We start from the raw sequence: 13,488 nt of genomic DNA, 5'->3' as shown, positions 1-13,488 counted from the left end.
TAAACAAAGAATATTTTCTGAGCTATTATGTGTTACATGGCCTTGAACACTTTACCATTCTTTAGGACTAAGTTAAACCAATAAGGAAAAAATGTAATGGATGGTGGACTAGAGAGTCTTGTCCTGACTGCAGAAACTATTTATGGAAGAATGTAATACTAAGACCGAAATAAGTAAGTTGACATATTATATGAAAAAGTCCCCAAAGAAGGAACACAAATGGCTAATAAATATGGGAAAATGTTGAACATTAGTAATAAGCAAAGCTAAACAAATTAAAATAACAATGAGATGCAATTAGCAATTTATATATTCAAATTAGCAATCCAAAATAAAATTCTGAGGAATGCATGAGACCAAAACATTCACTACCGGTAAGAAAACAAGTTTTCAGAACGCTGGCCTCACATTCTGCTTTTTAAAAAGGAACTTATTCCAAAAAATAATTTCAAGGTTTTGTGCAAAAAAGTATATGAATGTTAGACATAGCCAAAATATTCACAATAAGTAAATGGCTAAGTAAATTAACATACCTTAATAAATTATGAGATATTATTTGTGTGATTATTAACATGAGACATTTGTAAGGAATGGGAATATACTGCATTACTAATTAAAAGTCATGATACAAAGTTATAGAGAATAATACTACACTCTCATCAACATGTTAAAATGAAATACACATAGAAGAAATACAGGAAGTGTGAAGATAATAATGATTCTATCTAGATGATGGCATCATGGTATTTTAGTTTCTGTTTAAAAAATTATGTTTTTACTTTTTTTTTACAACATGTATTACTTTTATTTTAGTGCATTTATGATTTATCAAAATCATGCCATGCACTATTTAAGGAAAAAAAATTGCATTAGACTTTCCTATCCTGGAAATATGCATTTGTGACTGGCCTTAATAATGCACTCCCCAAAGGACAGCCCTATTCTTGCTGGTAGCTTAAATCTTCATACCTGATGGCTGATCATTTATTTCGCTTAGTCTTAACACATTATGAAAAAAAAAAACCACAGAATTATAAAGAGGTCCCACCCACTCCTTAATCTTTTTCAAGGTAAGAAACATACATAGAAGGTGACCATCAATTTCCAGATGTGATCTTTCTTTCTCCTCTGCTCCCTTTCCATTTCCCCTGCTGTCTCCACCCTAACCCATCCCCAAACAGATTTATGTTGAGTGCCTCCATGAGCCAAAGAGAAAAACCTATTATTTAAAACTATAACATGACATTGAGATGAACTTACTTCGACATGCAAGACCATGGGATTATTATTTTAAAGTTAGTGTTCATTTGTTATGTGGACTTTTGGGGTCTGTGTTTGGTAGGAGAAAGAGTATATAAAGCTGAACAACAAAAATATGAATGAAAACAGGTCACATGATTAAAACCTTGAAATGGCCAAAAAATTCTTTTTTGTGTACATACAATTTAATCAACAACATTCCACAAGCACTGATCTTCCTACTAGGTACCCCTGTACTGAATCTACTTAAGCATTTTGTATACAAACTAATTTTCTATTTCCTCAGAAGCTCTCTAAAAGAAATGAGCTCAAACTGTTGTGATCAGATCTGATTTGCCTTAAAAAAAAAAAACAGGTGTTCAGCTGAAAGAATGATTAAATGTTGGAGGAGGTATCTTCTCAAGGTTGTGGAATGCTGTAAGAGTTATAAAAGTAAGACAACCATTCAATGACGATGCATGTTACCTGAGTACTGTGCAGGCTAGAAGGTGGAAGCTGATGCAAAAGGACTTTTGGTTTCTCTTCCATCCTCATTTCTCACATTTTTTAGTAGAAAAAAATGTGAGTTTTAAAAATGTGAGTTTTTTCATGGCCTCACTTAAAACATCACATATCAAAGAAAATGGGTCATTTGGTCCAATCCAAAAAGAGCATGAAAATTTTATTTCAGGAATTATTATAGCAGCATGTACCTGATACATTTGTTCAGAGGCCATTTGTTCTCTTTCCTTTAGATGTTTAGTGATCAACTTTTGGGTTCCAAGCATGAATCTAGGATTTGGGGAATTACAGAACGCCTATGCCCTCATGAAGTGTATATTCTAATTGAAAAAACAGACCAAAAAAAAGAGATAAAAATTCATAATCGTCAGATACTAAGGAAATAAGCAAAAATAAAGCCAGGTAAGAGACCGAGGGAGACGTGGGTACAATTTTAGTTCACACTGGGCAGTCGAGAGGTAGGTAGTACCTATTTGAGAAGGTGACATTTGAACAGACACCCAAATAAAACAAGTGAGCAAGCTATGCACATACCTGAAGGAAGACGGTTCCAAGCAGATGGAACAGCAAGATCAATGTCACAGAGATTGAATGGGCTTTCATGTTCACGGAAGGAATGGACAAGGGGAGGCTGGTAGGATGTGAGGTCACAGAAGCAAACAGGCTAGACGAAAAGCCTCATGGGCCACAGTAGAGATTTTGGGTATTATTTTATAATATAATGGGACTCCACTAGAGAGGTGAGAGGATAGTGACATGATCTGATTGATAATTTAAAAGAATTGCTTTAGCTGCTATATGAAGAATAAACTTGAGGGTAAAGGTGGAAACAGGAAGATCACCTAAGAGGCTACTGAAATGATGGAGATGAGAAATGGTGGTTTATACTAGAGTGGTAGCAACAAAATGATGACAGAATAGTAGCAACCAAGTGGATGAGAAGTGCTCAGAGTCTAGATATATTTTAAGATCTAACCAACAGAATTTATTAAAAGATTGGATGAGAAAAAGAGAGGAGCCAAGGATTATTCCAAGTGTTTTGGCCTAAGCTGCTGGAAGGATGGAGTTGCTATTAACTGAGATGAGGGTGACTATTGGTGTTGCTCATTTGGGAGGACATGCAACTAAATTTTAGATATGCTGACTTCGAGACTTCTATTAGACGTCCTACTGAAGATGTGAAAAAGGTAAATGTCAAGAATGTGGCATCAGTGTAGAGGTTTGGGCTGGAAGGATTAATTTGGAGGCTGCCATTGTATATATACATAGTATTTTAAGACACGTGACAAGGAAATCACCTAGCAAGTGACTGCAGATATAAATGGAATGGAACCAAAAGGTTACCATTGAGATATGCCAGTACTTAGAGTTAGGGAGATGGGGAGAAGCTAGTAATAAAAACTGAAAAGGAACAGCCAGTGAAACAGGAGAAAAACCAAGAGGGTACACAATCTGGTGAAGGGTTTGTTCAATAAGGGTCTAGTGACCGATGTGCCAAATCCTGTTGACAGGTCAAGTACAATGAAAACTGAGAAATGACATGGCTTTCAAGGAGGTGGAGAGTGCCGGAGACACTGACTGGAGTGGTTTCACTGGAGGGGTAGGAAAGAAACTCCAGCTGGGATGGGACCAAGACACAAAAGCAGATGAAAAGGGAGTGTAGACAACCCTTTCAAAGAGTTTTGCTATAAAAGGGGTCAGAGAGAAGCAGATTGAGAGTCAAGAGCACAAAGCTGGAAAACAGGAGACCCCCCTAGGAATCCTAGGACTTCCTTATGTTTAGGAAACAAAACAAAACAAAAGCTATTGCAACAATTACTGGCTTGTTATAAAATAGAATAGGGTTTCTATTTTGTACTTTCTCATTATTTCACCAATCTGCACTGACTATAGAGGAATTAACCAGTAAAGTAACAAACTAATAAACTGTATAAATTACATAGTTCTATTTCATATAAGAGTAGTTAAGAACATTTTATACATGAGAAAACTCGGGCATAGAGAGTAAGTGACCAGTCTGATGTCATGCAATCATAAGCAGCCAAGCAGAATCCAGTCTAGATTGTCTGGCTATAGAGTACACACTCCTGACAGTAATCAGTACTGTCTCCCTGAAGGAATGACTGTGATCCCTCCCCAACAGCTCATGGAAAGTGCTGTGAAGGAAATAAGCAGGGCCATGTGACAGGGAATTAATGGAGGAGAGGCTCCTTTGAACACGGTGCACAAAATAGACCTAAAGATATAAAGAAGCCAGATACATGGGGGTCTGAGAGCAGAGTTCTCCAGATGAAAGATATCCAAAGTCCCTCAGGTTGGAAAAAAAAAAAGCTGTGGTTTACTTGAAATAGAGCAGAGGCTGGCTCAGGGAGCTTGGAGAACAACAGAAGTTCATGGAAAGACTGGAACAAATGGGCTTGAGAGACAGTCAGGGGCTAGATCATGGCCTTCTGGACCACAGAAAGCAGTGCAGCTTGTATTCTCAGCCCAGGTGAAAGATCATGTTTACTTCTCTCTGTTGCTGCTTCGAAGCTGAAAAGAAAAGGTACGGCCCATCTCTCCAAGGTAGATAGTATTCTGCAACATGTTTTTCCTTTTCTAACCTTATATCTGACTTTATCTTATCTTTCTTACTCATCCAATTTCCTCCTTAACCTAAAATCAAAAAAGAATAACAATTTCTCGAATTGCTTTCTTTTTTAAAGCAGCTCTGGGCATAACTTAACACAAAGAAATATCTTTACAAAATTTTTTTTCCAGATTAGAGTGGGCAGACTCTGTTTGCTATTGACACCACATAGTCAGCAAATCCTAAGAGCCATTTGACCATTTAATGTCTTGATTTCTTCAATTTTTAGAAATAAAAAGCACAAGGTTATAGGGCAATAGGATAGGATTATGAGTAAAAAATATTTTTAAATTATATACAAATTGTACACTATTATAATTATTGTGCTATAAAGCATCATGTAATATGGGGTCAAACCAATGTTTTTGGATGATTACACTTGTGTTTGGAAATAAATTTCTATTATTTTGGTTTTGTGAAAAGAAGTCAATTAATTTACTAGTCAAAGTCAGCTGAATAAATCAATCTTTCATAACTAAATGACAAAATAAGATCTTCAGTTTTAGTCTGGAAAAGTAATCACAAATTTATTAGCCTTTCTCCATTCCTATAAAATGAAGATATAAATCATGAACTGGGGACACATTTAATATCAAATAGAGTGGTGAAGATTTAATATTCTTAATATCAAGAAAAAGGATTAAAATCAACCAAACACTGAAGGCCTAGTAGAAAAACATGGGCAAAAGATATAATAGATTCTTTCAAGTTCATAATATTGTCAGAGTGATATGTGGTGAGCAACCTTAAAAACCATTTGTATGGTTGTAAACTGAAACATTCTTTTCAGAACAAAATCTTATAATCTATACCAAAGGACATAAACCTTTCATACAATTGACCAAGTAAATATGACCAATTTCACATTTAGGAATTTCCCCCAAAGAAATCAGAAATGGAAAAAAAAGTGGAAGGAATATAAACATCACATCATAGGATATGATTTTTAAAATTATGATAGATTCATAAGCTATAATAAATCCAAATACTAAAGAAATATATTAGACAAAAACAGAGAAATGTTCTTTACCTACCATTTATTAGAAATAGTATGTACAAATATATATACAGTTGAAGGCAAATTTTATAATGTGATAAAATGCATCTAAATATACATCATAGAAAAAAATTTGGAAGGAAATACAACAGTGTTAATAATGACTATCTGTAGGTGGTAGAAATACTGCTAATTCATAGTATCTCTATTTTATTTTTTAAAGTATTGACAAAGACCATGAATTGCTTTTATAATTAGTAAGAAAAAAGTGTATGATTACAAATTATGAAAAAAAAGTCAGGCAGCCAAAATATCTGAAGTTTGAAGACCGAAACTGACCGTAGTGAATTCCTTCATCAGAGGAGCCCTGCATATAAAAATGCAAAGTATGTCTGCAGGTACACGCCCATGTGCCTGAGCCCTTGGGTGCTTGGGCCTGTCACACACACACACACTACTGTGTGTGTTACACAATGGTATATTGTGACACAATACATATTTATGGGATCTAAAAGTGAAGAAAATAGGCTTAATTATCTTTTTATAAACATACTGTCTAACAGCCTAATGCAAGGGTTGGTCAAACATGGCGCACGAGCTGAATCTGGCCCACAGCTTGTTTACATATGGTCTATGTCTGCTTTCACACTACGACAGCAGAGAGCAACAGTTGTGACAAAGACTTTACAGCCTGCAAAGCTCAAAAGACTTACTATCTGGCCCTTTACAGAAAATGTTTTCTAACTCTTGGTCTAACAATCTAAGACATCCTTAATATATCTTTCTAAGTAAAATTTAGTGATATTATATTAGCTAAAAAAAATACACTTTCAGGTGACTCCTATTGTATCTACATTTAAGTAAAAGTTATGAATAGTTAACACAAGATATATTTATATGATAATAGTAAGGGAAAAAGGTAATATAAAATTGTATATACGGATAGTAATAACCCTATAAATAGTAAAAGACTAAATGAAACATATCAAAATATTAATAGTGATGATAATTGAGAGTTGAGAATATGAGTGATTTCCTCTCTTTTTTTCCCCTAAGTTTAGGGTAATTTTTCTCAAATATGTCATAATGAATATATTTCCCTTTTGCAATGGAGAAAATGTTAAACTCATTATAAAAATAAAATTCATGACACAAGCATCAAAAACATCCATTCTGCACCATGCCCATAAATTTAAAAAGAAAAACTGACTTTGAGAAATTTAACAGTAGACTAAAAAATGAAATAGCTGAATACAAACTAATTAGTTGAGGGAATTAAATGACTCCATGCTAGCTAATTAATAGGTTTTATTCATGAGGGGAAATAGGAACATTTAAATTAAGCATCTATATTGGAAACCTTAAAGGGCTGGGTACTGTATAAGGTCATGTTTAAAAAAAACCAAGAACAAAGAGAACAGATGACTCAGGACCAACAGTTAACCCAATTATTTGCCCATGATCCACAGTTCAGTATTTAGGCCTTTAATGAACACCTGACAGAAGGATACCCTGATTGTCTAAGGTGAAAAAAAAGCCTAAATATTTCATGAATAAGAGTTGGGATTTCCTTATTTTGTATACACTAAGTTTAAAATTTGATTATAATTATGGCAGTGCTAAACACAGAAAATAGATCCATAATATCTTAATGTCAAACAAGAAATCTCCTGATGGTTCACCACAGCTTAGTCCTGTCGTAATTAAATTCAGTGCCACAGCAGGCGTAGAAACTGTGCTGTGAAGCATGGTAACTACAGCACATGCCTGAGGAGCAGCTATTTTGCAGAAGATGCTGTGGTTGGCCCTGAGAACTAAGTAATTATGTGTAGAAGGAAACTTTGCAGATGAAGACTGTCAGATGTTTTCCCCCTAGAAATGCAACTATCTCATTATGTGCTTTGAGTTAGGTTAGTTATAACACTGTTGGAATATTTCTTTAAGAGTTTTGCAGTAATCTATACTATTACTAGGATATACGATGCTAGGAACAGAGTCAATAAAAAGCAAAATACAAATCGGGCAAACACTGGTTCTCATTCACATAAGTGGGAATTTTTGGACACATACATGAAAGTATAAGATTTGGGTATATCAAAGAGGTGAAATCATTCTTTTATATTATTTTGTTTTGAAAACAAATCATTATATGTAGTTGCTTTGTTCAACCATTCAGAGGATTGTTTATAAACACATCTTCCAAGTGGAGGAAAAGAATTAGTCAAGTTAGAAAGAAGTATTTTATCCAGAAGGCATAAAAGAAAAGATTGATATATTTAGCTTCATAAAATGAAAGCATTTGCATGGATATATATATCACATATATGTGTGTGTGTGTGTGTGTGTTTATAGTCAAATGACAAAGTGGAAAACAGTTGCAACTTATATCATGGATCAGGGGCTAACTTCCTTCACGTAAAAGGCACTTACAAATGAATAATAGGCTAATAACTCAATTTTCAATACCCCGAGAATATAACAAACAATAGAAAAAAAGCCAAAGGTTTCTTGAACATATGATGAGTTATTCAATCTCATAAATAATATAAAAATACAAATTAGAATTACAACCAAAACTTTAGTTGGCAAATTTGTTTCTCATATGGATATAGGTTAATAATTTTTTAAGTATTAAATTTTAAAAACTAAAAGCATTTTAAAACGCTTTATATGTACTCTGGGGGTTTGGACAAATTGGTAAATGGACGGTGGACAGTGGCAATCTGGTCATTTACACTGTTGAAGAGGAAAGTTACATACAAGAAAGGAAGACTAGAAAGAACCCTTCACGTTTGGATTAGAGTCAGAGACAAAAAACACACATTTACCTTCATATATGTACAGAGGGTGAGATAAAGAAACAAATATAGATACACACATATAATATACTACTCAATTTCTGTCCACTGAGAGGTCCTTGAAGCATTAGTGCTCAAGTAACAACATACTCAGTGTCTAGGTCTGCATTTCTAAATCCTATTCTCCACTTCAGGAACTGAGAGTCCTTGGGAAAATGGCTGACTCTAGGCCTGGGCAAGGAAAATACAAGATGATCCTGGAGCAACTTGTGCCAGAAAATAAGGATATGCTCAGCTAACAAAAGGTTGGGGGCTATGTCTAAGCAACATGGGAGCCAACCTGAAACAGCTCCCAATGGCTAAATCTGGAAGAAGAAAAAAAAAAAAAAACAAAAACAGTATTGGATTAGATCCCAAAGTATAAAATATACATGAATCCATACTGATATAAAGAAATGACTGAATAAACAAATAAATGAATAACAAAATACAAAAATGTATAATCTTTCTTAGTATTTCTGTGAATTTAAAATTATTCCAAAATAGTAAGTTTATTAAAAATAGTGTTTATAAAGAATATTTAACAAATGGAACATGTCCTCAATATTTTGCTAAATGAATAAAAGTAGGCCAAAAAACTTAACAATAAGACAACAATTTAGAAAATTAAAAGAAAAAATTATACCGAAATACACCCTGAAAGCTACAGCAAAACAGACTTTCTTCTAAGACTGACAAATGTCAAAATATTGAAAATGCTGAGCTGCTCAGGGTATAGAGAAACAGCAGCCTCACAGAGAAATGGGGAGGCAGAAGCAGAATTGGTATAAGGTGTCATGGAGGACAATTTGGTAATGTAAAACTGCAAATGCACTTATTATTTCATGTAGGAGCTTTCCTAATAATTTATCCTACAGAGATGCTTGTACCTGTGGGAAATGGCATATGCACATGAAAATTCACTACAGCAATTTTGGTAATACTCAGTGTTTACAAAGAACCTAAATGCCCATCATTATGGACTATAGTATATATCAACAGAACACTACATAACTGTTAAAAAGAATATGACTTTATATACTGATACTGATACGAAAACATCTCCAAAATACATTGTCTAGGGGAACAAAAGCAAGTTGCTGATAGTCTATTTGGCTACACTGATAACAGCATACATTCTTTCTCTCTCTCTCTCTCTCACATACACACACACACACCCACACATACCCACCCATGTAGAAATTGGCTAAAAGTGTCTTCTGGAAGAACAACTGGTTGATGGGAGACTGAGAAGCAAAGGCAAATGACTTTCACTGTACATCACTTTGTACTTGAATGTACATAGATAATGTACTTTAAAAACTGAAAAACTCAACACAACCTCTCCAAAAAGTACAGTCAACTTATTTCATAAAGTAAATAAAGTTTTGATTAGTATACTATTAACAAGTTAAACAACTAAGTAGACATTTTTACATATTAGTCAGAGGTTTTAACAGCCTTAACTAATTAATTAGCTATGAACTGAATTAAGTTAGCAGTTTATAGTCATTGGGAAAGGAATTATCTACCCTGGAGAAGAAAATGTTGACACAGTATTTTCATGTTATAAAGAAGTCACTAAACAGTGGTTACTCTGCTATGCACAATAGATCTGCATTCTTACTATGGTGGTTAATGGATTCCAAAAAGGTCATGGAATTTTCTCCTTCGGGGTGAATAACTAAGATTAGTTTTAAAATAGATGTGATTTGAAAGGGAAAATGACAGAAATTTGCCCCACCGCTCATAAAAAGAAATTTATACTTTAAATTTAAGATATAATTGTAGATTGTCATTGGCAAATATCAAAACGTTTGATGTGCTAAGTTGGTGAGAGTACAGACAAACTTGGGTGATACATTGGTACAATCTCTACGGAGGGCAATTTGGCACCATACAGTAAAAGTTTAAAAAGTTCACATCCCATTATCAAGAAAATCCTACGTATATATGTAGGAGGAGTCATTGCAGTATTATTTACAAAAGTTTGAAAATACCTTAAAATGCCCAATAATAGTAACATTAAATAAATGACATCTCACCCATCCAACTACCAAGAACAAGGCAGCTCTATATGTAATAAAGTATCTTGTGACATTGTTACATTTTTAAAGAGCAAAGTATAGGTCACTTTGTATATTCTGGTCTCAGCTGTATAAAAATTGTAAGGAATTCTCATAAATGCTTATAGACAAATGGGATATTTCTGAAAGCATACACAAGAGACTTACAACAGTAATGGCTGTTGGGGAGAGGAACTGAGTGACCGAGGGACAAGAGTGTGAGAGAGAATTACTCTTCACTTATACATTCTTTTGGAATAGGTATGATTTGAAGTAGGAATAGGTATGATTTGAAGTACTGCTCCAAAATATGTCTTCAAGGATGAGATTCTAATGCCTGTCATAGAAGTTATTCTTTTGTGGTTAGGATGTTCTTTCTAAAAATCTAAGACAATCCTAGTTTTAAAAGCAAGAAACACTACATGAGATTAAATTGGGACTAGGGTTAAGTCTGGAGAAAAATAGAAAAGGTTTGATGTACGGATGCTCTGGGACAGCAGGTGCTTTCTGCAGGGAGGCATGGGTATTCAATGGCATCTAAAGGGAGGAAGGACCAAGAGATCACCAACATGAACTTCCCTGCCTTACCATTATGCTCTGGTCTAATCCTAGACTGAAAACCTCTCTTAAAGCATTTATAGAGTTTTTCCTACATGAAAGTACTTCCTTGCTTTACAGTAGTTTTACCATACATCCTGCAGGAATGTAAAGGCACAACGGAAGGGCTCCAGTGAACTCTATTCTTGATAAAGGAAACATTCTTTACTTTGAAAAACACTGGAAGCCATTTAAAATCTCACATCAATAACAACTGATAGAAACGCATTTCATCTTGAACTCAGGAAGATCAGGTAAGGACTTAATCTGTTCTTCTTAATGTGCACTATGTTTTTCTACTTCAAATTCTTAAAAAAAAAAAAACTGTTCAGGTTTCCTTCAAAAGAAACTTTAAAAAATCACTAATTAGCAATGTATTTTAATTTGTGAATTTAGTACACAAGAAACACTGGGAAACATACTACTAGGTAATATTTTCTTCCTTCTGATCAAATAAATATGTCTTTGGATTGTGAAAAATTAGCCCAACGTTGAAACTTTGATGAAAATCCTGCAGCATGGCTATGAAAAATTCTAGAGAAATCTGGCAAATCTGCTAATTCAGCATTTTTAATCAAGTATGTACACCCCTACCTCTTTTTTTGGTGGGGGGAGATAATTAGGTTTACTTAGATATTTATTCTTGGAGGAAGTACTGGGGATTGAACCCAGGACCTCATGCATACTAAGCACGCACTCTACCACTTGAGCTATACCCTCCCTCCAAATGAGTATGCTTTTAACTGTAAGTAAACAAAACTGGGAGAAGACACAAACCTGAGGACCATGGGACTGACCAACTCAGGAGAATAATATGTATATTGAGTTTCCCCCTCAGTGCATCCTAATGGATTTCTCTGACATGTCCTCCAAGAGGGTAGGTACTCAGTGACATTTTAGTAAAGATATCAAGAACTCATCTCATACAAGTTAGATTGCCATTTCATTTCTAGTAATCTTATGGCAGAAGTCACATTACAATTTGTCATTATGCTGGTACAATGGTATATCTACGAGTTGATAGGAAAAAAAAACAAAAAAAACTATTGATAATTTGTCTATATGCATCAATTTACAAAGAAAACCTAATTGTGCTTTGTGGCTAAAGTAGATCTTTCAAAATAATACCTGTGTGATTTTGTTGTAATAAAATAACTATACATGAATATATGTCTGTTAAAACAAATTGATCGGAAAATAAAGCCAATTACGGAAATTAAATTCTAGGAATTACATAAAACTGTAGCCATTCTGATTTTTTAAAATAATAGAAGATGTAGGGAAACTGTGAAGAGTTGAGTGCCCTTGTAATCTGATGGTGGCAGGATAAACTGGGGCAATGTGGTTGGGGGAAAGAGAAGAAATTTGGCACTTTGTGATAAGAGACTTCAAAAACTTCAAATCTTGTTACCCAATAACCTCAGTTCTAAAACTAAAGAACCAAGGTAGACTGTCTTATCTACAAATTGGCCAGATTTTTAGACAAAGATGTTCACGCTAGCATTATTTCTAATAATGACAAAAATAGAAATAAGCAAAAATTCTAAGATTTAGATAATAGTTAAACAAAGTATAGTATATACCTAAAAGGGAATATATAGTCATTAAAGTAGTGTTTTTGAAGAACAATTGACAGGAAAGTTGGAAAAAAATAAGCTACAGTTTTGCATGTATATTTGATTCCAGTTTTCATATTAATATATTCCTTCTTACAAAAGGAAAAGAAATGGTAAAGGAAATATGACATGATTATTGGCTAGAATTATGAATACTTCCTTTCTCCACTTAATTTGAACTTTTGTATATTTTCCAAATTCCCTCAAATGCCCACATATTTCTGTTAAAATAAAACTATGGAGTTTTTAATTTAAAAACTCAAGTAATTGAAAAGTAATTTAATACATTCAACAAGACTAAAATGAGGTTGGGTTTTCCAGTTTTACTTTTAACACCCCAGTAGCTGGCTAATACGCAGAAAACATATGACACATATGAAATACACTCACAACATCCATGTTGATTAGCTAAGATCTGCCATATCAGAAACAAAAGGGTAAAATGACATTTAATATAATTGTTATCTTAGTATATGTATCTACTGAAAATATAAATATTTTTCAGGTTGGTATGATTCAATTGGATAGAACATTTATAGCAATTAAAGAATAATTGTTAATAATTGTTCTCACAGGGGGCCGTGTTTCAATTATTCTTTGCATTCTCCAGCTCTGGTCTGTGCTTGGTGTTCCCACTGATTCTAAGTGATTTCCAATGGTGTGGAGCTAAAGGAGAAATGAGCTGAGTCCATACTCCATTTAAGTGCTCATTTACATGATGATACAGAGTCTCATATAAAATGATGATGATTCTGGCCAGCTGATATGCTACATGCTCTAAATTACTGTAAATTTTTGTTATCTGTCATATTATTATCCAAGGAGGAAAGCCTGCTTTGCCACGAGCCTTTTACAACTCATATCCTGGTCCTTCTTTCATAAGAATTCCACTGGGGATCAAAATTATGGCCTTTGATTAGCTTTCTTCCACATAAGACTAATTACCTTATTTGAGAATCAAACCTGCAATTTTAATCTCATTAGC

The 13,488-nt window shown here is 34.0% G+C and overlaps 1 protein-coding gene across 3 annotated transcripts in view; it reads right to left on the bottom strand.

The window, feature by feature from the left end:
• The window catches only part of B3GALT1 (beta-1,3-galactosyltransferase 1), a 490,368-nt gene that overhangs the window by 298,640 nt on the left and 178,240 nt on the right, over positions 1-13,488 (bottom strand). The window lies entirely within an intron of this gene.

This window comes from Camelus ferus, chromosome 5, assembly GCF_009834535.1.
Source record: "Camelus ferus isolate YT-003-E chromosome 5, BCGSAC_Cfer_1.0, whole genome shotgun sequence".
Taxonomy (NCBI): domain Eukaryota; kingdom Metazoa; phylum Chordata; class Mammalia; order Artiodactyla; family Camelidae; genus Camelus; species Camelus ferus.
This window is presented reverse-complemented; position numbering and strand designations above follow the sequence as displayed.